Below are 27,864 nucleotides of genomic sequence, written 5' to 3' on the forward strand. Positions count from 1 at the left end.
TTCCTTATAACTCCTTTTTTTGTACCTACAAAACGAGCAAACAAAGTTAGTAGTAGGAGTTCCTCACAAACGCTTGTAGTTGCACTAGTTTGTACTTGGCTAGCACCACTCTATTGTTCTCACCACTCTTGCCTTTTTTTTTTCTCGCTCAATGGATTATCCTTAAACTAGTCAAGAACCTACAATCTCAAAGTGTTTCCTAGTAGTACCCAAGCATTGGTTTGGAGTGGAAGTTATGTGACACCAAGAACGGACAATCAAAGCAAACGAACAAGAGTCAAGCAATTCACGACGAAATCAAACGAGAAAAGCTCAAAATGAATTAGCACGAAAGAATTTTAGACTCAAGAACTAGTTAACAATAATGTAAGAACAATTACTAATTGTTAATTAGCTTAAGGGATTAAAGAAATGTGAAGGAAAGAAGACAAACCAATTTTCAACACTTTAGAATTTTTTTGGATGAATTTGAGATGAAAAGGAATGAAATTCAAGAATTAGTTAACAAAAAGTAGGATTAATTACTCGTTGTTAATAATTAGAATAATTGAAGAAATGAAATTAGGAGAAATCAAAACCGGAAGAATTTTGGGCGAAATCGGACTGAAAACAGGGCACAAACAGGGGAAAACAGAGCCTTCAGCTCTCTAAAACTAGCTACCACGTGCATGCAGGTGTGACTGGGCAGGCCTCGCAGGTGTGGGCGCTGACTGGGAGACGCGGCTGGCAGGGGCAGCTGATGTGGTGTCCACCTGGCGCTAACGTGGGCGCTTGCATGGCGCTGATATGGCAATTCTGACTTTTTTTTTTTACTATTTTCGCAATTGGCTGATTTGTGGGGCCTCACCAAACCTAGAACTTTCCTTTTTGGGCCCTACAAGTACCTTTTGACCACTTGACTCGAACTTTTTGGATCAAAAGCCCCTTTTGAGTAACTTCTTCCTCATGAAGGTGTGAAGATAGCTGAAGAACAAGAAGAACACCCAAAATCCAATAGGGGTGCAAATCAACTTCAATTGCCACCAAATTTTAAATCCAAGCTCCCCTTGATGAGTAGAACAAAACCCACCAACTTTTGAAGCCAATAGTACCTTCCTTCACCACAACCCATTTTCAAGGTTCAAACCTTCAAGCTTCAACAATGGTAGAATCTTCAAAACACCTCCAAATGCCATAAAATTTAAAGCCTATAGGGGTTTTTAATATCAAGGAAATCAAATTCAACCTCAAATTCACCAAAACAACAACAAAATTTTTGGATTTTTGATTTTCAGATTTTTTTGACGTTTTTTTTTCTTTTTCTTGAACCCAGGATAAAGAATTGATGAAACAATTTTTCTACCAAGCTCTGATATCAAATGATATGGTTCGACTCGTGAGAAATGCGGAATTAAAGAACACAAAGTAAGATAGATTTGATTGAAGAAATAGAGGTAAAAATAGAAGAAAGAAGGGATTGAAATCAAGTAATTGATCACAATCCAAGGGAGAAGAGACTTGAACTCATGCTTGAATTACCAACTTGGATACATTCAAGAGAGTTCCAATTGACGAGATCAATGACTAATCCTTACTTTAATCCTACACTCACTAGGAGCACTAACCTAACACTACAATCTAGATACTAAGAGAATCACTCTCATTCAATATTCATCAAAGCTAAGGAATGAAAATAACTAAGGTTTCTATTTATAGTTTTTCCTATTGCAACAAAGGTCCAAAAGTGGCCTTTGCACAAATAGCCTAAACATGGGACCTTCAAGCCTTCACACGTCCTAGCCACTTATTGTGTCCTCCACTCTTGTGCCTTTATCTTCAACTTCCCTTCAAACAATCATCCACACTATGTACACACTTGTGTCCTGCTCATCAATGGCCTCCAAAGGCCCTATCCTCATCATAAAGAGACGTTTGGCATGCCAATACACGCTTGAAGCTCCTCTCATAATTATCCATGAGCCTCCTAGGATCATATCAAGTCTTCTGTTTTGTTCCCTTTTTATCAGTGATTGTAGTGCTTTTCGGACCATTCATGATAATATTACATATCTCTAGATCTTCTCCAGTGATGAAATCCTGCATTCTTGCTTTCCACCAGCGGTAATATTTGTCGTTGAAGCATGGTGGTCTTGTAGCTGATTGACCTTCTTGTACTCCAGGAGGTGCATCCATCTTTCAAGGTGCTATCCTTTGTAGAAAGATCTAGCTCTGATATCAATTATTGAATCGGGCTACGACCTAAGTACTCAAGGAACCAGGTCCTTTGAGTACCTATCCAAGAAGGTAAAGTGCGGGATAATAAATCAACCCAATAATTTAGCATGGAAAAGCTCCTTGCTCAAGGGAAGAAAAACCACAACCTACCACTGTAAAAATTTGCTCAACTTTTCACTAAACACGAGCAACTTACCAATGGTTACAACGACTTGTACACCTAAGGAATTTTTTCAAACAATCCCCTTCCCGTACTCTTTCTTCTTCAACAGTTCCAAAATATTGGCTCTCTCAGCACACTCTTCAATGACTCTACCTAGTCATAAAAGTCTCTTACAACTTGATAAACACATATTACAATTTCTAGGAAAAGTAAATAGATAGAACCACACTTAAGGACCTAACTATTACAACAAGAACAAAATGATAAATCTTGATAGGAACATGTTCTTTGTTGTTGCTCTAGTTGGCTCTCTCGAGACTTTGGTGTTTACTTCAAATCACCTCGATGTCTATCTCTTTGGATGTAGTTAAGCTCTAAAGCTTTTTGACGTGCTGTAAATATAGGAGTGGTTGCCGCCTTTTATTCTCCAAATCTATCCAAGTCTTGGTTTTAAAACTTGTATGAAAACCAATTCTTATTTGATATGGATTTCCTTCTTTCCTTGTTTAGGCGGATACGGTTTCCTTCTCCTATTCCAATGCTAATTCCATGTGTTCAACTTATAGTAAACTTTCCATAACTTGAACTCCAGTTCCTTTTCGAACAAGAATGAGTCAAGATTTTCAATTCTCTGAGTCGGCATGAAATAACTTCTCTCGACAGTCTCCAGTTCTTCTTTCTACTGACCAATCCATCTGAATAGTTCATCTCTTGTTGTGACTGCTTCACTAGTTCATTTGAGGATTTGGTTGTGACTTTTAGTTCTTCTCGATCTTCCTTCAATCTTTCGTGTACTTGATTGTCTTCTTGATACATAGTTTGTCTATCATCAAAACTTCATCTTAAGCTCTGAACTGTTATTGAGATAGCAGTATCTCAGCATAATCAATGCTTTAAATTTAGAGTTTTTGCTTCAAATTCCATCTACAATGTAGTTACAAAGTAAAAATACAATATTAAGCACAAATCACTATAATTAATACTCAAACGACGATTAAAAGTACCAAAAACTGAAGCAAATAATAGCATAATATATGCATCTTAGACTGTATATCAATTGAACTAGGATTCGCTGTGAATCTGAATCACTATATAAACTTACGTGTCACTCTGCACCTTATATTCAGTTTTATACTGCTTTCATCTTACTGTTATACTTAAGTTGACTGTCATTCAAACTAGTCGACTAGAAAGAAAAAGAAAAAGATATAATTTAACCGCCCCCGCCCCCCAACCAACCTCTCGTACTTTCACAACTTTTGTACATTATCACGTTATATATAAAGCTAATTATAAGTAATCCTTCAAAAAATGGAGTTTAAATTTTTATGCGCTGATGACATAAAATACATTTACACTATCAAGTAACTTAAAAGGTAATTTCTTATCACTCTATCTTTTTAACCCCTCCCTACGAGCTCCCCCCTTTTTGCTTCCTTGGTGACTTGAACCCACAACTTTCGGGTTGGAGGTGGAGGGTGCTTACCATCTAAGCAACCACCTCAAGTCCATATAACTCTATCTAATAGCATTGCAAGGTAATTTTGAATAAATAATAAGAAACCCACTATAATATGTTAAATTACAGTGATGATGTAAAAAAAAAAAAAATATGTTGTCAATATGTATATAATTTAAATCCTAAAAAGTGGGATTAGTAACCTGAAGAACAAGCAGATTAATTGACGCAAAAGGTAAAAAAGAAAAAAAAATGCTAGTGCACAAGTTCTTAAATAAATTAAGTTAAAATTCTATTCCAAAAGATTATGACATTTCATATGATCTTGGATAACTCGAGGGACTGATAATTAGTCTGATAGGCAAGTATGCCGTGGTGGTGTTTTTCTGAATTAAAGATTGGAATAATGAACAACGTCTTGTTCTGCATGTGCACCTTAATTATATATTTTGGCACATTGCACATGCTTATACCATGTGTTGGACTCCTTGACAAATTACAAAGTGAGAAAAACTATTATTTACATATTTCCCTTACTTTTTTGCCAAGATCCAACCATATATACCAAATATAGAAGAAAAAGACCAGTGTACAATATCAAATTCAGAAATGTTACGTTAGATCCAAAGTAATTTCTTCATTCGAACCAAAACCTAACCACCACACCCCCTCCCTACAGAAGACGACGGGGAGGGGAGGGGTGAAGAGTCGACCTCTTGGATCAATTTATTTCCACTATATACATTATTAATAGTGCTAAAGAATCTTCCTTTTTATTGAGCCAAAGGACATTGGCACCTTGACCCTTCTTGCTTTGTCTTTTTCCCATTTGTAGACAATACAAGAAATCCCATCCTAGCCCTTGCTGTCGCTGAACATTACTAAGCATTATAAAATTATACTCTACACTATATAATTGGATGATAGAATCCCTTTGTACCATGTGTCTTCTCATTAATTTTGACATTTTATATGATTTATTAAATCAACAATTACATTATATGTTAAAATATAGTGACCCACCCACATTGGTTGAAGAATAAGCTATTGTGTTTTATATGGTATTGTATAATTCTCACTTCATAAACTAACTTTTAAAATTGAGTTAATCAGGGAAAGATTCTTTTTTTTTTCAACACGATATAAAAGTCAGATTTAACCCTATTCTTGGTTTACTCAATGTTGACTCTCATATTAGAATGTTCATGCGCCATGACCAATTCAAAGCATGTTAGAGGGTGTTAGGATGTCCCACATTCGGTGAAGAAGCGTCTTTATTTGTCTTGTTATATACTTTGTACGGTCATGAGCTAACTTTTGAGATTGAGTTATATCCAGATCTATGTTTTTTAAAAATTAGGGAGTCTACAAGAAAAGTGGGTTTTAACGACCACTTCTTAACGACGGGATATGAATCCAGTCGTTATTTGCATATTTATAGCAACCAATTTTTTTGGGTCAGTTTTTAATTCACCATTAACGAGGGGATAAAATTTAGTCGTTAAAAAATAAAATATCCGGTCGTTAAAATTAATTAACCCAAAAAAAAGGCGCTATATTTTCCCACAATTTTCCCCAACCCACGTACAGAACGCCCCCCCCCCCCCCCCCCCCCCCCCCCCCACCAAGCCTAAATAAAAGAAAAAGAAAAACCCTTTCAGTTTCTCTATGTGAACAGATCGTCGAGAACAGTTGCAATCGGTGAAATTGGAGAATTGAATATTTACAGAATTCTAGTTTGGAAGCTCTCTTTAGGTTTCCATCTCTTCTCTCATCAAGGTATCATAGTATTTTTGTTGCCAAGAGCAAAATTGAGTTACAAGCTTACAAATTAGAGGTAATTTTTTAACTTTCTCAGTTGTGTAGTTCACCAAATTGGGCCTCTCTTACAATTCATGTCATCCTCCGTTTTAACAACCCTACAATTCACGATTTTAAAAAAAAAAGGAAATTAGTGATAATAAGAAAAATTAGGATTAAATTGTGGCATTGATTTCAGATCCTTTGTCTATAGCAACTGTGATGTGGCATTAGAAGGTGTTTTGTTTCTGCTAATATGGTAGTTGTGGTAATTGTATCATTGAAGAATTGCTTGTGATTGAGCTGTGCTACTGTTTTGGTTGGCTATTAGCGTTGGTTTTGGCTATTTTCCATTGTCATAGTCTACTTATTTACACTGGGTATGTTGTTGTTGTTGTTCTATAATCTACTTATTTATGATCGACCAGTTTGAAACCTGGAGAAAAAAATAATTTAATAGCGAATGCCTTTGCAACTACCTTGAACAGAACTTTAAACAATAAGGATCCTAGTGTAAAGCTTGAATTGTTAAATGTAATAACCTATGGAACTTGTGAAGGGTGGATAGAATATAGGTAGTTGTAGAATCATGTCAAACATTTTGAGTTCATAATTGAATGTGTACCTAAATTAGGTAATTTGGTCCTTCCCTGCCAGTTGAGTTCTTTTTGCTTTTGGTTGCTTTCTAATGACAAGACCAAGTTGCTTTTCAATTCAGGAAACCATTTGCAATGCAGTGTTACATGAGGTGTTTTTTATTTTGTCTTTCTCCAACTCATGTGTATTTGAGTGTTGTTTCAAACAGGAGAAGTTCTCGCTTGAGAGGATATATCATAAGAAGATGAACCATTGATAATTTGCTGTAAATTTTCTTACCAAATTCTTTGTTGCTCACATGTCTTCCTTTAGTTAAAAGTTTTTAGCAGTTGATTAAAGTCATACAAGTCTTTGGTCATTCCGTATACTTTTATTTCAGCTACTAGTTGTAGTTATTCTGTAATATGCTCCCTACATATCTGTCACAATCTCGAATTATTTGGAGAAAACATGCAGTTGGAGAAGTTTTGTTCTCTCACAGATATTTCTTGGTATCATGAACGACTTATCAGATTGAGCCAAAAAAAAAAAAAAAAAGAGCATATGGAGTATTCTGTACGTTGGTTGGACAGAGGAGGCAATAGTTGAAGTTTCTATACTGCTTCATCCTTGATTTGTCTATTCATTTTTGAAATAGAAAATTCCACATAAAGTATTTTACAGTTAATATTTTTGCCTTTGTAACGGTTATTCTATTATTCAAGGTAGGCAGGGGCTGAGCCACCTTAGGGGAAACAGTGTCACGGGGCAGTGCTTCGTCGGAATTTTTCACTGTGTATATATGAAATTCATATTTTCCTAGACGGCTAAGTGAACCAATAGATGAATCTCCATTTTCATATCTTTCTCAGAACATCCAGCAAGTGCTAGCTCACTGGTCGGGCACATCGCTTTTCTGGTTAAGGTCGTAGTCTGTTGTCATGTATTAGGAATAGTTGAAGTGCTATTTGGCATCCCTTTTCCTATCGAAAACGTACTAAATTATTTTCTGGTGTGGCTTAATAATGCTATGTTTTTTGGTTAGATTAGGCTGACTTGAATCCGTCAAAATCTCAAAAGTATGAAATGGAATCAACTTTGAAGGCTGTGAAACATTCATTCATTCCACCTGGTGCCTTAGCAAGGGGACGAGGGAAAAGCTTTAGAGCTTTGAGTTCAGTAAGAGTAAATGCTGAACAAAGACCTTCGATTGGCAAAAGTAAAAAGTGTAATACAACAACTTCTTATCTGAATGAGCTAGCTCAGAATGAGTCTTGCACGCTCCTGATTTTGATCCACAGGAAGACTATGTTTCCCTCTCTCAAGAAGCTGAACTGATGCAAGACACTCAGAGAAACGAAATAAGTATTTTATTGTCTCATTTTGTAATCTACTTTTGTTGTTATTAGACTAGAACTTTTTTTATGATTGACTTACATTGAGATCTGCAGGTCCATGTGAACCTTAAAAGGCAAAAAATGTGAGAGGGTCGATCAGGTGCAGGACTCAAAGCTGGAGTAACGTTGAGCGTCACTTTTTACCACAATCGAATTGTTGGGAAGCATCATGCCTCAGCAAGACACTTAGGTATATTAGTTAATGATCGTAATATGTGTCCATTGCGCATACATTAATGGGCGGACATCGAGGATTATAAGCTGGATCACATGTGGGCAGCTGTGACTATAAGGATTTAAGACATGAGTTTTTTGTTTTGCCTTCTCCTTTTCTTCTTTTACAAATGAAAACGAAATACTTGTGAGCTTATATCATTGTATTTATTGAGTTATTTTCTGTTTGATTTGTCAGAATCTGTAAAGAAAATATTTGGTATGCTATATTGGACTTGTGAAACTCAATGTTATTAAAAGCGCTCGCTTCGTCGCCTAAAGCATTGAGGTGAGGCGACTGGCATGCGCTTCAGAAGGCTGAGGCCACGCTGGTAGAAAGAAGGGACTCTTCTCCTCAAGAAGATCGAAGTGGAGGAGAAGCGAGAAGCATGCACTTCGTTTATTTTAATAAAAAGTTGACTTTAAACAGAAAAGGACTCAACTTTCTTACTAGTTTTGTTGCTCTCTTCCTTGGTCTGGTTTCTATACTTCAAGCTACAGGTATGATTATTTCTTCTTCTTCCCCTCCTCCTCCTCCTCTTCTCTTCTTCGCCTCATCTCTGATATCGCTGCTGCTGCTGTTTTTTTTCTTTCTCTTCTTTTCTTTTATCTTATGTTGCTGCTACTGTAGCATTTTTTCTCCTCTTCTTGTCTTCTCTTTTCTGATATCACTGCTGTTGCTGCTGCTTTCTTTTCTTTCTCTTCTTCTCTTCTATTCTCTGATCTAATATCGCTGCTACTGCAATATGAGCATCATGGTGACAGATTCAAGGTTCAATATTTTTGCCGATATATATTAGAATACTTGTCCATGATGCAACTTCTATGTTGACATTTCATTCTTTTTATTTTGGGAATTTGCAGCCTGTTAGTTGGATAGTAGTGCATCCACTATACTGGCTATCAAAGATGTGGAGATAGCTTGTTCTCTGCATTGAATTTGAGTTCCATGATATTCTCATGAAGTAAGCTCATCGCTTATCCCTATATGTACAGTGTATTTTGGCATAAGTAGGACTTGAGGATTATGTTACCAATATATAATAATGGAGGTGAATCATGACCGTACAAAATTCTTATGCTATTGGTACTCCGTCTGCATTACTGCATTTTGGATCATAGTACATAGTTGGTACTAATTCCTAATATTGTGGTCTTCTCTTTTTTTCTTTCATAAGTTTAGTCATTGCTACTAAACTGACATAAATTTGTTCTTTTAATAGGTCAAGAATTTGAAGACTGAGATAAGTTTGGTGGTGACCTGTTTTTTTTATGGTTATTCTATAATTAGTTACTTCTTAGTGTTTCTCTTTTTTACTTTAAGTGGCTCTTGTTATTAAATCTCATCCATAGAGATTAGAGTAGTCTACACTTTACATAATGTGCGTTGTTTCATCTTATTTGTTGTGTCATCTGCTTGAGCATGCCTCTACTTTTATTATATCAAATTTATTTTTTGGATACAAAAGTAATTCATCCATTGTCATGTATATAACACATCCATTTGTAATTTTTTTCAGATTTGGAAAACTGGAAAATGATATCCGGTATCATTCAATTTATACCAGGTTCTACAATAACATGCCTTCTATACCAAAGCTGATTCCTTAAACATATTAGTAGAAGTAACTCACTTTCTAATAACAGGAGTATCTGGTTTCCAATATTCTGTGTAAGAGTTTCTCCAGTAGTTTTTTGGTAGTAGTGAAAACAACTGATAGAATATGTTTCATTATTTCATATTCTTACCGATTCCTTTTGATCCTAGGCTTCAGAATCTGTGATGCGAAACCAAGTCTTTTAATTGTTTTAAGTTGATGTACTTATTAAAGTTTTGTGATTTGTTGCTATGTGAAGATAATGAGTATGGATAAGGTAGAAGAGTCATGATTATACTATTCATTAAATAAAATACAGATGTCATGATATTTTTATTACTAAACCTATATGAAAAGTGGTTTAGGTCCTGTTTAGGAGATTTTCTCATTAGTTGCTCTAATTTGATGGAATAAAGTTATGTATGAGGTTGCATACTTGGAACTAAAAGCTGGACATCAATCAATCAGGGAATCTTGAATTAGAATTTTGATACTCTAGAGCTCGAGCTTTACGAGATAGAGAATCCTTTTCTCTTGGCTTGCACATTCTCTTGCCTAGCTATTTGGAGTTTTGTTACTATATTGAGATGACCTTTCATCTTTTAACAGATCAAGATTTACAATCTACAAGCTGGATTCTAAAGAACTGGCCTGCTACCCTTGAAGAAAGTGCAGAACAATTGAAGCAATCTACTTTGGTTTTGTTACAATCTGTTTAGAAATGTCACATTTGTAAAAGCTATAATTTTATTCTCTTTTGTTTGTAGTTGACAAATATAATGTCATGTAATCTGAATGTGTATATTTTTATATTTTTTTAGTAATGTGATGATTTATTTATTTTTTCAAGTATCCAATAATTTTTATTAAAAGTACCTGCAACAATTGGATTTGTTGGGCGTTAATGTCTTCAACAGCCGAATCAGTAGTAGTAGTAGTAGTAGTTAATTGTTTTTAACGACTGGTGTGTCAACTAGCGAAGGGAAAATTTTGTCGCCAAAAGTTAGGTTTTACGACTGGAATTTGTCTTGTCGCTAAAGGATATTTAACAACCGGACTTGAAACCCGGTCGTTAACTTTTAACGACGGAGGTTTTAATGACCGGTGACGACCGGGTTTTTTCTGGTCGTTATTAACCTATAGCGACCAGATTTAGTCTTTTAACGACCGGATTTTCCATCGCTAAAGACCTTTTTTCTTGTAGTGACAGGCGATTGTTCGGCCAATATAATTGAAAGTGCGGAGTGTTCTGTGCTTGAGGAAGCATCGATATTTAAAGATGGGAATGGAAAGTATTTGGTGTGGGAGACACCGGTCCCGAGTTTGCTAGGTGAACAGGAGCATAATTTGATGAGTGGGCTGGATTTTCCTGTAGACACTACAGGTTTCAATTGGACTAATCATCAAGCAGAAATTAATATTGATTTTGCGGGAAAGGAGTTCTATGATCATTATAGTCCAAAGGATTTTCTATTCCATATGTAGATAGCGTGTAATATGCTATTTGGAGTTGATTTCTCAGATGTTCACTCAATTAATAGTCATTATCTTAAAAAGTTTGCCTAGTTTTCATTGAGGAAAATTGAAATAAAAAAGTAGGTTGATTTTCTGAAATAATAACCATTAGTTGGGGTGATTATACGAGAAATCTAACACATGCTATCTGCTACTTTCTAAATAGCTTTTTGGCCCAAGTGTTTCCTGCCCAGTTCCATGCTCTCCTAAGAGAAGGCCCTTTTTTTTGGGTCATAAAGAGAAGGCCCTTACTTCCTCAATTAACTGTTTGGTCTCAATTTTTTTTTTCTTTTTTCTTATTTCTTTCCTTTTCATTTCTTTTTAAATTGTGGGGAGAAAGCGGAAATTGATGCAGCTTCTAGCTAGTAGTTAGTAGGTTTGTTAGCTTTTTCCTAATTTTTTATCGCTTGAAAATAGTAAGATTGGTCGACTGGTATTAGATGTACATCTAATGTTTGCAGTGTAAGATATGGGAAGTTAATTCACTGTTAAGTTGTTGTGTATATTGGATTTTGTTTTGTTGTGTATGATAATTAATTCGATTCTGGAAATTATTCCAATTTATGTGAATATTATTTCTTTATCAGTTCAAATGTTTTTTTTTGAATATTATTTAACTTTAGATATTCATTATGGCAATTTTAATGACAACTTCTTATATATGGCCAAAAAATGTTATCTCATTATTGAGATTATTTCCAAAATCTCAAATATCAATTTATGTGACACTTTTTTATTTAATTTTTTTTAAGTCAATCTCAAAAAGTATAACTTTTTAGCTTTAATTTCACAATTTACTCTTAATGAAATAATTTATAGTAATAAAATTTTTAAATTTTGTATCCAATTGAATATCCTCACATAAATTGAGGAGCACATGGAGTTTCTTGTCCGATTCAAAATCGAATATAAAAGAAATACTTTCCAAATGCAATTTATGAATCTGGGGAAGAATTAGGTACATTTTTAATATGTATTGAGGTTAATGAATTACATAAACAAAAAGACTTTATACAGTGAGGAGTAGTTTGGGAGGCTACTATAAAAAGACTTTATACAGTGAGGAATAGTTTGGGAGGCTACTATACTTGTTCATTTTCGTCATGCCCGTATACGTATTTATGGGTTTGCCAACTAAACCTCTCTATCCTTAAAAACTGAGCATTTTAAACCCTCTGACGCTGTGTGTAGCTCACTTGCCGTGACATGAAAGGCACATCAGATCCATCTAGATAAATTAATGTCATCTCATCATTTATTTTTATAAAAATTAGCTTTGTGAAAAAAACAAATTTATTCCCCTTTTCTTAAAAAAAGAAGACCAAACCTTTCTCTTCTCTCTCCACCCTCCACCCTCCCATCTCCCTCTTCCACCTACCACCACCACCACCATCCACCACCAAAATCATGTTACAATCAGCCTACTTCATTGCATCAAATCTCAACATTTTGCTAGGGCCATTGAATGCAAATTTAAGAGGATTTGGAGGTGGGGGTTTAGGTTCGGATCGGGTCATGGATGGAGAGGTTTTAATGGATGAAGAAGAAGAAGAAGAAGAACAAGAGCCCATTGCTATGGGGACTACACTATATAAGAGAATGACTAAGGTAATTGCCAATAGTTTCTATTGAAAGACAGGCTGGCTCTTTAAAAAGGGCGCCCTCCTAATCTCATTTTGATAGGAAGAGATATTGATAATTATCCCAAGGAGGCTTACTACTCACTCGATAGATCGGTGAGCTTGACCATGATCACTAAACTCACCAAACCAGCAGCATATGCAAATTTGAATCATAGGTTTCTATATGCTTAAGGAAAATGGGATTTGCAGAGTAGGATACAAATATGAATTGGGGATTTTGGGTTGTCCCTTTCGTAATTATTGGTGTAGAATTGTGATTAATTTTATGAAAGAAATTAGAAATTGATGTATTTTGATTTCTATTAGACAAACACCATTCAAATAGAAAAACAAAAGAAGAAGAAAATCCTGTAACCACAGCTACCACCTTCAATCTTGATTTACAAAGATACCACAAGAATTAAAGGGTTAAAATCATGTCCAATATCAACATAGATTAAATCTAGAAAAACTCGAACCTAACACTAAAAATAATTCAAGGGAACTCATCCGGGCGATGAACTGCCTTAGGCTTATTATACTATTAGATTTCAATCTTAAACTTCTAAAGTGAGTGATCAAAACTTAGTGTACAGCTATCAACACTCATTTTAGGTTTGACCATTTTGGATTTTCAGTTAATGTGTGGAAAAGAAAGTTTATGTGTTGGGTGCTGGGGCTTTGTTATTGTCTTTGCATTGGTAGGTTTATTGTTGAAAGAAGATTTGCAGAGCTGAGTTAGGTTTTTGCCACCATCAAGATTGCAAGAAGAAGATGAACAGGGGTGAGGACTGGAATTTTTTTTTTAATGGGGGTGAACGAAAAAGATGAAGAGGGGCTGTGTTGACTTTGCACGACCTAAGAGTCTGTCTTAATGTGTACCTACTTACTTATCCCATTCTTCGATACTCAGAGTTCACTTATAGCATCATCTTTCCCTTTTCTCCCCATCTCAAGTTATTCCTCTCTTTCCCGCAATCGACTTATACTAAATGTAAATGCATTTTCCCTTAAACCCGCCATCTTTGTTTTCAAATATCTAAGTCTCATGCGTAACTAATACCCCTTATGCCTCATACTCTTTTACTTTTGTGTTGCACTCAACATTGATTTCAAAACCAATCATAATCATATCGTATTTGTCGTTGATGATAGCCTTGCTTTATCGCTTTATCGTCATACGGCAAACTCATAACTCATGGCCACATTTTTCTTTCCAACTTATTCGTTTATATACTTTACTCATTATGTCTTGGTATAGGATATTCGTAGGAGATGCATCTTCCTTTTCTCATAATACGACTACTTCTTAAGCGCGCGTACTTCACATATTTCCTTTTCTTTCTATACCTATACTTATTCCTTTATATTTTTCCTCCTCAATTTATCTTATTACCTCCCGTTTTATAATCAATCCTTTATTCCTACATAACACATTACCTAACTTGTTTTATAAACATGTTTGCGGAATGAAATCAAATAGGAAGGTAAAGGACACATAATTTTTTACGAGGAAATCACCCGGCTCAAAGGTGATAAAAACCACGACCTACTGACTTGTAGGATTTACTTCAACTCCACTACTACAATGAGCCAAATGAAAATTAAGTTACAAACTCTGCAGCCTAATCCCTACACCAGCCTTGCTCCCTAAACTCTGACTAGCAAGAATCGTCAAGTATAAACTCCTACTTGAAGTTACAATGGTTTGTATCTACGTGTATGCTTCTTAATGAGCGGATAAAGATACAACTCTATAGAACAAACCTAATAAGATATTCCAGACTTAAGAACTGGAAAACATTATTTAGTAGGACAACTCTTTCAATCCGTCTTCTTCTACTAGGGACGCAACCCAAGATTCTTGAATATTCTTGATATGTCTTTTGATTGCTCAATATTCTAAAATTATATCTTTGTGGGTGCGCAAACTTCTTCTTGGAAAGACCTCCGTATTCATAACATTGAAGCACCGCAGGTCGGTGAACACAAAACCTTTTCCTAGTCGGTCAATGATAAGTAATAGGGTTTGTGTAGTATTTGGATTCTTGCCTTATGGAGTCCGCTCCTTTTACGTGTAAGAGGATTACTAATCCCTACAAATATAGCAAGGAATCTTTCATACTTGATCGCCAAGTTCTTTACATAATTCTGCAAATCCTAGTTGCTGTAGGACTTGTCCTGGAACATGTTCACGAACCTATTTCATCCACCTGGTTTGTTTGCCTTTAAATCTCTGCACTGTCTGTGATGGAACATGTTCTCAAACTTGTTTCATCATCCCTTTCACATTCATCCTTCTGACTTCTTCTTGAGTCTGCTTTTGGTATGGATGATGGAACATGTTGACAGACTTGTTTCATTGATCATGTGTAGCTCTGTGTCTGCAATTGGTCTTCCCCCACTCCTTCACCACTGATCACTTCTAGGTCATTCATCCATTGTACCCGATGACCTGTGATCATCCTTCTTGTGCATATGGTGACTCTTTGGTATAGAACATACTTGCACATTTCTTCTACTTCTTCATTGAGCTGCTTCTTTACTAAATCATCTTTCTGAAATATAATTGTATTATTTGTAGATGGATCATGTTTGTGAACCTGGTTCATTTATCTGCTTTGTCATCGTATTTTGTCAATCATCAAAACTTCACAATGTCAACAAATTCCCCCTTTTTGATGATGAAAAACTTCTTGCTTTCTCTTTGTATAGCCTGGTAACTCGTCTTACACAATTATCTTAATTTAACCAGGTTAACGATTATACTTGTTTCAGTCATTCCTTCCCCCTTTAGGCATAAAATAAATAGACCAGCAATACTGATCTCTTGAATGTTATATAAATTTTAGAGTTAGCATCATTCAAAAATAAGTCCTTTAACTGTTAGTAGACACTATCACTACATACCAACAAAGAAAAAGAAGACAAGGGTTAAAAAGGCAAATTCCTAGGTAAAACTAAGAGGATGGTTTAGAGGTTGAAGGATTGTCTTTGGTAGGAGCAGCAACCAAGTCTTGAATAGTCTTTGTATTTTCTTCCCTTTCCTTATTCAGTGTCGTCTGTAGACTCAAGAGTTGGGCATTTAGTGCTACATTTTCTCGCTCATACTTGGCTCGTAACATACCCGGTTCACATAGATGGTTTTCCTTCAACGCAATAGTTTCTCCTTCCTTGGCTGCAAGATGATTTCTTAATACTTGCAGCTCTTCATCTGCATTCTTGACAGGAACGGGTTGAACAACTTGTTCCACAGACCCAATGATGTCCTTTGTTGTCTAATATTGCCATACTTTGATATTGCCATACTTTGATAGGTACTGCAAAGTAGTCAAAGATGTCACCCAAGCAAAATCCATAGACTAGCCCATGTCTTTTTGTTGCCTGTAGTGAAATCTTGTGCATATGTTGAATCATGAGGTTCGGAAAGTTTATCAGGATTTTGTTGTCAAGCAGCTCCATAAGTACTATGTCCAGGAAACTTGCCTCACCTCTTCCTTCCTTTCTTGGCACTATCATGCGATGTACAACTTCGAAATACAATTGATAAAGCTTAGATATCTCACTCTTTGGTACTCTCTTATCTTTGTTTGGTTGTTGGGTTACCTGAGAAATTCCTTGTCATATCCTTGGGACTTGCCGTTTCTTGAAGTGAAGGCCACTCATTCTTAGCATAACTTGCATATCCTTCAAAAGGCACTTTAAGGATTTCCCCCAGCGTTTGAGCGTTCAACACGATCTTAATTCCCATTACACTGCTGGTGAGTTGCTCTTCTTGAAAGGCAACATTGATGTAGAACTCTGTAACCTGTTCTCTACACATTGTTCTTTTCTCGTTTCTTTGAAGAAATAAATCGCTCCACCCTTGAAACTCTATTCTTTCCAAAAGCATATCCATCTCAGGTCCTCTATGACCTGTAACCACTCTACCTCTGTGTACTGACTATATTTGAATAACCATCACTTTTCTTAATGTTTACTCCTTTGAGTCCTCTGGGTCATGATAATTCTCTATGTCCTTGAGATCTTGGTCTTCTGACTCAGATGACTCATTCTTCTCACTTTCAGTTATCTCATTGCTCAATTTAAACTTACCTTTTCTTTCGTAGAACCATGATTGGAACTCCTCCTAGCTCGTGTGGGCCTAGAGGTAACCCTATCTTTGATTTTCTCTTTTATTATCTGCTTTTGTAGGTGTTAATTCCTTGGCTAACTCAATGTGAGAGTTTGAGACAGGTCTGATGATTTTTGCTTTTGATCCAACACGTCTTTTACTGGCCATTATGGATTTGTTTAGTTCTTCTTCAGCCTTTCTCTTGTGTACCCTGGTGTGCGGGGCCCTGTAACCTGCTGAGGGACCCTTGCGTTCCATTACTTCATCAGCAGGTCTTAGAACTAGCTCACCTGATGGCTTTCTAAGTCTGGATCTGACCTTTTTTCCTACAATTTTTTTGATGAGCACATCACTGTCATTATCTGTTTCATACTCTGCCTTGTCTGAACTTTGGTGAGGCACCCGTTCTTCTAGTTGACCAGGTTTGTCGACTTGTTCCATGGACATCTGGGTGTCTGCAGTGAGGAATTGTTCCATGGTATTGACAGAAGGTTCAGGGTTTCTTTCTAATTCAGTCACTCTTGCTTCTCCTTCACTCAGACTTTTTAGTACTTCTGCCACAATCTTTTCTATTGATTTTTTAGTTTCAAATAATTCATCTTTCTCATCGATTTCATTTCCAATACCAGCAAAACTTACTCTATCTTCAACACCGTTTGTTTCAGCAGCCATGTCGGTTTCATCAGTAGATTGTTGCCAGTGTTCCCCCTCATGTGTGCTTCCTCAATTTCCTCTTCTAGTGTATCAACTTTCAATTCACTTATAGAGGTCACTACATGGGCATCCTCGATTTTTTTTATGATCACAATTTTCGGAATAACCATTAGGTTTATTTGTTCAAGAAGACCAGTGTGGTAGGTTCCTTGTAATTCTGACATTCAGCACACTAGGCTTTTACATTCTTCTCCTTTTATTTCAAATAGGCCAATATGAGTCTCTAATACATTAGAGTGATTGGAGAGGGATGCCATGGAAGGGTCAAATTGAGAGTTATCTGAGGCGATTGGTTCATCTGTGCGACATGACTTTGCTTTGGTTCTCTTAAGGTTTTGGCTTTGAGAATTGGAGGTCGTGATTTCAGTTGCCGATGTCCCTAAAGTGGATGACTCACGAATGTTAGGGTTTGCTAAAGTGGTTATGCTAGAAGCACTGGGATGTAGTGGGATAGTGGAGGTAGGGTTAGTTGAGGAAGATGTCTGTTGTTCCATTGAAGGAGAGGATGGCTATAAGTTTTTGTTCTTCAGATTGTCTGATAGAATAGGGATGTTTGAAGGAAAGCTTGGCCAGGAGCAAGCTTTTGAAATTTAAATAATTTCACGGAAAATCGCTTTATGAGGTTTGGATGGGTTGCCCCTATCTACTTTTGTATATTAAGCCGGAATAGGTTAAAAACAATTTCATATGGTCTGCATATTTATTTAAAACATAAGGATGGTGCACATACCTGCCCTTGAGGGATTCTTCATGATTACATTTCTTATCCTTGCTTCTGTTCCCCTTTTTATTTTGCCTCTATGTTTCATTAGGCTGAATAGACTCCCTTTGAATTTATTTCCTTCCTTTATCTTGAGAGCGAGCAGTGTTTTAATGATAATTCTTCTCATGTCTTGAGCAAGAACTATTTATGGATCATTCTAACTTGCTTCTCTGCTCCTCCCTCATTGCTAATCAATCAAGAAGTGTTCGTAGGAACCCATGAGTATCTTGGATCCCTTTTCTTCAACATAGGATAAGTTGTTCTTTCTTTCTCCATACAGGCACTAAGTTAATAGATTTGTTCCATAGACCTGTTCCATACTTGCTGTTGGACCTAATATATCTTCCCTTCTCCTCCTTATGTCTGATATCCACTATACTCTTTGGGTAAGGAGTCCGCCTTTTCTTCTTGGAATTTTCTTTAGGTGTTTTCCACATTTCAATCTCATAGCAGCTCTCAATGTCGGACTAGAGAGATTGAAGATCAGCTTCAAAGCTTGAATCCTCTAATTTGCTCTATTTCGATCAACTTTTGCTTTGGATAGTCTTTCTCTGATTTCCCTGCTCTTTCCCTTTTCTTCATGAAATTCCCTTTTAACCTTCCTAACTTTGCATTAGTCCTGAGGAATTTCGTCTTTGTCCTTAGTGTTTTTTTTTTTCAACAGTTAGCTTTATCACTTCTTACTGTAAAGCCAGGGTGAATGAACTTAGTTGAGCCACTTGTTCCTTTAGAGATCGATTTTCATTTTTATCCTCTTCCTTGCCCACTATACTTGTCATGAGATCACCTTTTAAGAGAGAGAGGGCATTGAATGACTCAATTCTTTTCATGCTTATATCATTATGTTCGTCAAGCAGAGTAGCCATTAGGGACATGAGTTTCTTCTTGGAGAGAGGATCCAACTTGCCTTTTAAATCATGAATTTTTACCTTTGTCTCTTCTTTTGTTGCCTGAGTTATCATGATTGCCTTGGTTGTCCTTTTATTCTCCTCATTAGTGGGTTGTTCCTTCTTCCTTTCCTTTTGCTTCGCGTCCCATAACAGACAGTCTCGAACTCTGTGGTCCATTTTTTCACACTTGAAGCAACCCCTATCTTGTGCTCCTTTTTGGATTTTTCTCCCTTTTGCTTTGGTCTTCATCTTTATTAATCTTGTGAGAATTTCTTCTGTGTCTTCAGAGATCGTGCACCTTTTAATCAAGATTCTTTTCTCAAGGTGTTAGCCTTAGGATGAGAACCTTGCTCTGATACCACTTATTGACTTTGCACGACCTAAGTGTCTGTCCTAATGTGTACATACTTTTTGCTATGGAAAGAACACGTTACCTAACATGTTCTATAAACGTGTTTGCGGAATAAAATCAAACGGGAAGTACAGGACACATGGCTTTTTACGTGGAGACCACCCAGCTCAAAGGTGATAAAAACCACGACCTACAGCCTGCAGGATTTACTTCAACTCCACTACTACAATCACTCAAATGCAAATTAAGTTACAAACTCTGCAACCTAATCCCTACACCACCCTTGCTACCCAAACTTTGACTAGTAAGCTATTTTCAAGTAGTAAGCTCCTACTTGAAGTTTCAACGGTCTGTATCTTTGTATCTACGTTTATGCTTCTTAATAAGCGGATACAGATACAACTCGATAGAGCAAACCTAATAAGAGATTCTAGACTTAAGAACTGCAAAACATTATTCAGTAGAACAACTCCTTCAATCCATTTTCTTGTACTAGGGATTTAACCGTGGATTCTTGAATATTCTTGATATGTCTTTTGATTGCTTAATATTCTGAATTCTCTCTTTGTGGGTGCATAAACTTCCTTTTGGAATGACCTGGGTATTCATAACATTGAAGCTCCACAGGTTGGTGAACACAAAGCCCTTTCCTAGTCAGTCAATGACAAGTAATAGGATTTATGTAGTATTTGAATTCTTGCCTTGTTGAGTCCCCTCCTTGTACATGTAGGAGGCTTACTAATCCTTACAAATATGGCAAGAAATCTTTTATACTTGATCACCAAGTTCTTTCCATATTTCTGCAAATCCTAGTTGCTGTAGGACTTGCCCTGGAACATGTTCACGAACCCGTGTCATCCACCTGGTTCGTTTGCCTCTGAATCTCTACACTGTCTGAGATGGAACATGTTCTCAAACCTATTTCATCATCCCTTTCACATTCATACTTTTGACTTCTTCTTGAGTCTGCTTTTGGTATGGATGATGGAACATGTTGCCAGACTTGTTTCGTTGATCATGTGTAGCTCTGTATCTGCAACTGGTCTTCTCCACTCCTTCACCACTGATCATTTCTAGGTCATTCATCCATTGCACTTGATGACCTGTGATCATCCCTCTTCTGCATATGATGACTCTTTGGTATAGACATGCATTCATATTTGTTCTACTTCTTCATTGAGCTGCTTTTTTACTATATCATCTTTCTAAAATATAATTGTATTATATCTGGATGGATCATGTTTGTGAACCTGTTATCTGATTTGTTATCGTATTTTGTCAATCATCAAAACATCACAATGTCAACAGCCAGGAATTTTTTTTGTTTTCTTTTTTATTTATTTTTAATCAAAACTATAACATTCATGCTCTTAATACGCATGTATCTCACACATTTTGTCCAACTCAGCAAGATTAATGCCATGTATGCTTGATCAACGGTCAGAGGATTTAAAATGTTCAGTTTTTTTGAATAGAGGGGTTCAGTTGGCAAATCCATAAGTACGAACACCGACATGACAAAAATGGACAGATACAAGCTATTCCGCCAAAATTATTTTCTAAAATATTGAGTTGCTTTTAAAAGATTCCATAAAGATATTTCTAAGAAAAAAAGAGATCTTTACTGAAAAGAGAGATATTTTCGGAACCGGCCGTAATTTTTTTTTTTTTTTTAACAAAGCAGAAGCAACTGATATGTCAGAAGAAAACCTGACACAAGCATAACATACTCCAAAGTAGGAGGGTAAAATAGTCAAAGCAATAAAAACACTTACAAAGGAGCTATAGTGAAATTCTTTTTCAACCAATAAGATTACTTCATTTTGACCTAATTGACTTCAAAGTCCCTGTATTGGCAGAAAAAAGGTTCTTTGTTTTCTTAAATTTTATGCCGCACAAAATTGTACTCCTTTCCGTTCTTTTTTACTTGTCATGTATTGACTTAGCACACCCTTAAGAAGACATAAATAGTATGACAATTTTACTATATCACTCCTAATTATTACTAAGTCATTTAATGGTTGAAATCAATCAAAAATACTTTAAAGTTTGTGCAACAACTAACAATTCATTGAAGTTTCCAACCCAATAATTAATAGTAAGGATAAAATCGGTATAAAATAGTAAATTATCTCATAGTTTTTCAAACTGAACAAGTAAAAATGAACATCTATTTTTAATATAGAGGATAAGTAAAAACGGAGGGATAAAACATCACACAAGTTGAAATAAAAAATCTAAATATAAAGAAAAAGTATCTTTCATATTGTTGTTTGCTTTTCTTCTCATACTGACTATTCTTAGAATTTTTTATTCAAAGAAATGTGTTAATTATTGTATTTGTATAATAGTAACAAAAAATTACTTTAAATCGGATAATCTGCTTCACCTTTTCATTCTACTTTACTATTACTAATAATATTTTGATTAAAAAAATACTAATATTTAGAAGCGACAGTTGGGAAGGACGAACAGTGGAAATATTTTAATTTTTATATCTCATGGGGAAAATTTGGAAGTAAAGTCACTTATATATGATTCTTCTTCACATAGATTCTATAATTCTCTTGCTTCTCCTTCTATGCTTCTGGCCTTTATTAGTGCTCCTCAATTCTAGTCATCGTCTTAATTTTCTCTGCTTTGATTCAAATTTGTCTTTGGTGTTGGTGTCTTTCTAAATTACGGTAAATTTTTCTTATTTTTTTTTTTTACTTTCTCCACTCTCTCTTCTTTAATGTGTCCTGTGAGGTCCATCTGCATTTTTCTTCTTCTTTGGCTTAGTGTGGCATTTGTAGTTGAGGATTTTTTTCAAGTTCTATTATTTCTCAACTTCAGTTTCATATTGTCTCTGCTATGCTTAATATTTCTGGTAGATTTTTTTATTCTTTATTTTCTTGTACATTGTTATCACTAATGAGATCTGTAGGCCGTAGTTGATGAATTCTTTATAATTTTTTGAATTTCTCAATTTCCTTAATTTCTGTGTTGTCGCCGCTGAGTTTTCTTATAGTGACTACTTTTCTTAGTTTAAAAGCATGTTGTTGGTAATAGGATTTTGGCTGATATCTAGTAGCTTGTAATATCCCGTACGTTCGGAGTAAGAGTTGAACCGTGCAACAAATGTCATGAGACTTGAGTCATAAAGATTTTTGGAGGTATCTAAGTGAATCCATGAAAATCTCATTATTAGAAAAGGTCGATGTCAAAAGTCGCCCGTAGTTAAGTTTTTCAGAATGCATTTGAACAAGGTCCAACTTCCAGTGAGGGTTGCGACCGGTCTATGTGGATTTAGAGGGTGATCCACCTATCAAATTAAATGTCTTTATGTCTAGTATTTGCAAACCGTTCATCAATACGATGTCGGAGCAAAAAGTTATGCACATTTTACTATGAACTTGCACAGTGCCCAATTACATGCAGACACGTGGCACCTCCAAGTTAAGTCGGCCAAAGCTTATCTTTTATAAGCCAAAACTTCGAGATTTCTTTGTTTCATTGTTCGAAGCTATGGGAATTGAATATCTTCATTTCCTCTCCTCCCCTCACCCTCCAAGGTCAAGGTAAGTGATCCAAATACTTCTCTAGTATAGTTCTTCCTCAAAAACATGAATCACACCGTCAATCTATCTTGGATTCTTGAATCAAGGGTTTCTCTTAGCAAAGTTCAAGTGATGAATTCTTAGGGGAACAACAAACAAGGTAAGAAGCTTTTTTCTCGTCATATGGATTCAAGTAAGTATTTTAAAGTGTTTTTGAAAAGGATCCACAGGACGGTGATCGGAAGTTGGGAACCAGCTTAGTGATTCGTATCTGCTATTTAAGGGGATGTTTAGTATGATGTGGTGTATGGAAGGTATTGTTAACATCATAAGGGGGTTTTTGTATTACTGTAAGGTAGGAGAAAGAAAGGGCGTTGTCACGTCCCAAACCAGAGAGGCGAGATTGGCACCCAACCTTACTTGCCGAGCACCAACCTACTCGACATGAGCCGACAAGGCCGTCACATGATGAGGCCGTCTTGGAACACTGTACACTAAAACATAGGTTGAGAAGGCCACACAATACAACTATACGCAGGATATATATCTATAAGCCTCTAAGAGTATCATGACTGACATAAGGTTAGGATAGGGCCCTGCCATACCCAAAACCTAAGTACACTAGCACACCGTCTCAAAGGGCAACTCAGGAAGAAAGGAGCACGCCAACCAATTACTAAGCTCGGTAATCTACTAGGAAGGTCCATAAGTTTGTCTACCTAGACCTACAAGTATGAAATACAGCGTTTCGGTAAAGGGACGTCAGTACGAATGAATGTATCGAGTATGTAAGGCAAATATGAACATATGACAAGATATCAATGTAAAAAGATAAAAGGAAGGATCAACATAAAACTCTGAATGCCACTGGAGCTCATGATATGCATACGTATACTATTATATGCCTGGTGTGATTGTTAAAGAGATATATAGTATAAGGGGAATCAATCATGTAAGATTGTCTATTTCAGAGAACCAGCTTGGATTTATACTGGGGCGTTCTACTACAGAAGCTATTCATCTTGTACGGAGACTGGTGGAGCATTATAAGGAGAGGAAGAGGGACTTACACATTGTGTTCATCGACCTAGAAAAGGCATACGACAAAGTGCCAAGAGAGGTTCTATAGAGATGCTTGAAGGCTAGAGGTGTACCTGTGGCGTATAGTAGGGCGATCAAGGACATGTATGACGGGGCCAAGACCAGGGTAAGGACTATGAGAGGAGACTCAGAGCACTTCCCAGTTATGATGGGGTTGCACCAAGGATCAGCTCTTATCCCATTTTTATTTTCCTTGGTGATGGATGGATTGACGCGGCAAATTCAAGGTGAGGTGCCGTGGTGTATGTTATTCGCGGATGACATAGTCCTGATTGAAGAGACTCACAGCGGAGTTAATGCTAAGCTGGAGGTCTAGAGACAAACTCTAGAGTCTAAAGGGTTCAAGTTGAATAGGACCAAGACAGAGTACTTGAAGTGCAAGTTCAGCGATATGGTGCATGAGGCTGACGTGAAAGTGAAGCTTAGCACCCAGGTCATACAGAAGATAGATAGTTTCAAGTATCTTGGGTCTATTATACAAGAAAATGGAGAGATTGATGATGACGTCACACACCGTATTCGTGCAGGGTGAATGAAATGGAGGCTTGCCTCCGAAGTGTTGTGCGACAAGAAGGTGCCACCAAAATTCAAAGGCAAGTTCTAAAAAGTGGTGGTTATGCCGACTATGTTGTATGGGGTGGAGTGTTTGCCAGTCAAGAAGTCTCACGTTCAGAAGATAAAAGTGGCAAAAATGAGAATGCTGCAATGGATGTGTGGGAACATTAAGAGCGATAGGATTAGGAATGAAGTTATCCGAGATAAGGTAGGAGTGGCCTCGGTGGAGGATAAGATACGGGAAGCGAGGATGAGATGGTTTGGGCATGTGATGCGGAAAGACACAAATACCCCAGTGCAGGGATGCGAGAGGGTGGCTATGGACGGTTTTAGAAGAGGTAGAGGTAAGCCGAAGAAGTACTGGGGAGAGGTGATTAGACAGGACATGGTGCATCTTCAGCTTACCGAGGACATGACCTTAGATAGGAGGATATGGAGGACTCAGATCAGGGTAGAAGGCGAGTAGGTAGTCGCGTTTATCCTTTCTTGCGAGTAGTTGCATTGATCTTTAGTTTCTTGTCCTTTAATTTGTACGAGTATCTGTTTACACAGAATGGTTTATCATGGCTTATTTACTTTCGTTGTTTTCATTTTCATAATTGCTTTGAATTATTTACCCGTATCTAATCTTTCCCATGCTTTTTCTTGGTAGGGTTTTAGGAACGGCCTCCCTACCTAAGGTAGGGGTAAGGTCTGCGTACAATCTACCCTCCCCAGACCCCACATTGTGGGACTCACTGGGTATATTGTGGCTGTTGTTGTTAATCATGTAAGATTCTACTGAGGCTTAGCTTAATGGATACGTTTCGGAGTCTCGTTAATGAATTTTAGATCGTTACTTAAGGTAAATCATATCAACGGCGTTAGGTAATCATTATGGACCTATAGTTCTCAACTTAAGGTGAAGTGTGTTGATGTCATTTAGATTATAACTACTGGGTTGTAGAATGTCCCTTGAGATGAATCTTATCGACATAGACGAGCATAGACTTTCTCGAGGGTAAGATGAATGCCAGAGGGCTAGATTATAATTTTAGAAGGTACTAAATGTGGGTCCTAGAATAGTACATACAAGTGTCTCCATGTGTGGAGATTGACAAGTCGCGAGGTGAGCCTAAATGGGCTTATAGGTCATTGCCTAAATGGTCACATCTTAGTACAACCTTTCATCCACAGATAAACGGTCGGCGAGTGCATGGATTGGACACTCGGGGGTTTGTTGCGTGCGTGAGTTTGCATATAATAACAACTATCATGCTAGCATCAGGATGGCACCATGTGAGGCGTTGTACGAGTAAAAGTGTAGGTCCCCTATCGGATAGTTCGAGGTGGGCGAGTCAGAGTTATATTAACCTACTCTAGTTCATCAGGCTATAGAGAAAATGAGCCTTAACCAGGAGTGATTGTTAAAAGCTCAGAGTCGTCATAAATCATTCAGATGTACGACAACGAGATTTGAAGTTTTAGGTCGATGAGTGGGTATTCTTGAAGATTTCACCTTTGAAACGCGTGATGAGATTTGGAAAGAAGGGAAAGCTCAGTTCGAGATATATTGGGCTGTATAGAATCACTGAAAGAATAGACCACCTGGATTACAAGTTGGAGCTGCCTTCGAAGTTAGAGTCCGTTAAACCGGTGTTCTATGTATATATGTTGCGGAGACCCTTCTCAAATTGTTCCAGTTGATGACGTGCAAATTACAGAGGACCTGTCATACGAAAAAGTTCCCGTTGGTAGTTTAGATCGACAGGTCCGCAAGTTGAGGCAAAGGATGTGGCTTCCGTGAAGGTGTGATGGAGAAACCAGTATAATAAAGAAATGATATAGGAAGCTGAACACGAGATGAGATCTAAGAACCCTCACCTGTTCCAAACAAAAGGATTGATGATTGTGATTCGATTATGAGTTCCCTTAGCCTAAGTTATATGTTGTCAGACTAACCCTTATTCCATAACTAGGTGATACTCTGAGCTAAGACAACAAGATGGAGTTACTTGTACTTGAGGTGAGGTTTGAGGTCTGATGTTTATATGTGATAATTCTGCGTACCCTGTGATATGGGTTGGGTTTTGGCTGTTTGTAGGTCTTGAGTAGTGCCCAATGATAGGGGAGACTATCAAAATTTTTGTAAAATCTATAAGAGTTATTTCTCCCCTATGTACCTCAACATTCGAGGACGAATGTTCCGGAGGGGGTGGCGGCTAGGGAGGATGTTACATCCCGTATTCTCACGTGTTGAGTTATGTCTTAAAGTAGATTAATACAAACCTAGAGGGATTACGGTCCTTTATAAGGATAGTGATTATTGAAAACGTGTGTTGAGGAAGTGTTGTAAGGATTACAGGTCAACATATCAAAGCGAATAAGTTTTGTCAATATAATACCCCATGATTATGGGCTATGGTTTGAACCGCTCGACGTATGTAAATAGACTCGAGCCCCGAAGAATTTTGGTTATATTCAATTATGCAGACCCAGAGCTCAGTGTATGAAAGGATAAATTCCCGAAATGATTTAACACTAAAAGGCGTGATGGCGATGATTCGGACTAATATTTTGTGTACCAAAAGAGTCTATAGACTAGTGTTATATCACATGATCATGGTAATGAGTATATGAAGTGTGTTAAAAGTGATCTGTATTTAAGTCAATTGAAATTCAAAAATTAATTATATATGTAATTAGTTAAATGGGTGATTGTGGTGGAAGATAGGAAATTAATTGATCAATAGTTGGTTAATTACAGGTTATAAAGTAATATTAAGCATGTGACTAGCTTCGAGGGTACATCGACAAACTTCAACTTCTATTGAGGTATAGTTAGATAGATGAGTTCCAAAGTATCGTGAAGGGATTCTAGATCGTCACTTAAGGTAAATCATATCGACGACACTAGATGATCGTTATGGATCTATAGTTCTCTACTTAAGGTGAATTATGTTGACAGTATTTGGACTACCATTTGTGGGTTATAAAACGTCCCTTAAGGTGAATCACATTGACATAGACGAGCATAGTCCTTTATAGGGGTAAGATGATTCAGAGAATCAGGGTATAGGTCGGAAAGTAACAAATGAGTATGGTAGAACAACAAGTGCGTATGTCTGGATCATATCCGTCTTCTCCGACATGAAGTACAATCATATGTCCCTTTCTTTAAATGAGTTCTAAAGAAATAAAGAATCACAAGTCTCCTATTTGTTCATAGTTGTTCCTTTCATGTGATCTTATTCGTATCTTATCAAGCTTCCATATGATTGTGTAGAAGTCCTTGTAGCA

At 36.8% G+C, this 27,864-nt stretch overlaps 1 long non-coding RNA gene across 2 annotated transcripts; it reads left to right on the forward strand.

Annotated features, from left to right (window-relative positions):
- The first annotated feature begins 5,500 nt into the window (after window positions 1-5,500).
- LOC132042040 (uncharacterized) lies at window positions 5,501-10,275 on the forward strand. 2 transcript variants are annotated; one of them, XR_009411318.1, is made up of 6 exons: window positions 5,501-5,673; window positions 7,258-7,577; window positions 7,664-8,323; window positions 8,687-8,787; window positions 9,343-9,390; window positions 10,030-10,275. It is a non-coding gene; the product is annotated as an uncharacterized LOC132042040 (long non-coding RNA). The 2 variants fall into 2 exon arrangements; XR_009411319.1 differs by lacking the exon at window positions 7,258-7,577 and having other exon boundaries at window positions 10,030-10,267.
- The last annotated feature ends 17,589 nt before the right edge of the window (window positions 10,276-27,864 follow it).

The sequence above is a fragment of the Lycium ferocissimum genome, unplaced genomic scaffold (genome assembly GCF_029784015.1).
Source record: "Lycium ferocissimum isolate CSIRO_LF1 unplaced genomic scaffold, AGI_CSIRO_Lferr_CH_V1 ctg1292, whole genome shotgun sequence".
NCBI classification, from domain to species: domain Eukaryota; kingdom Viridiplantae; phylum Streptophyta; class Magnoliopsida; order Solanales; family Solanaceae; genus Lycium; species Lycium ferocissimum.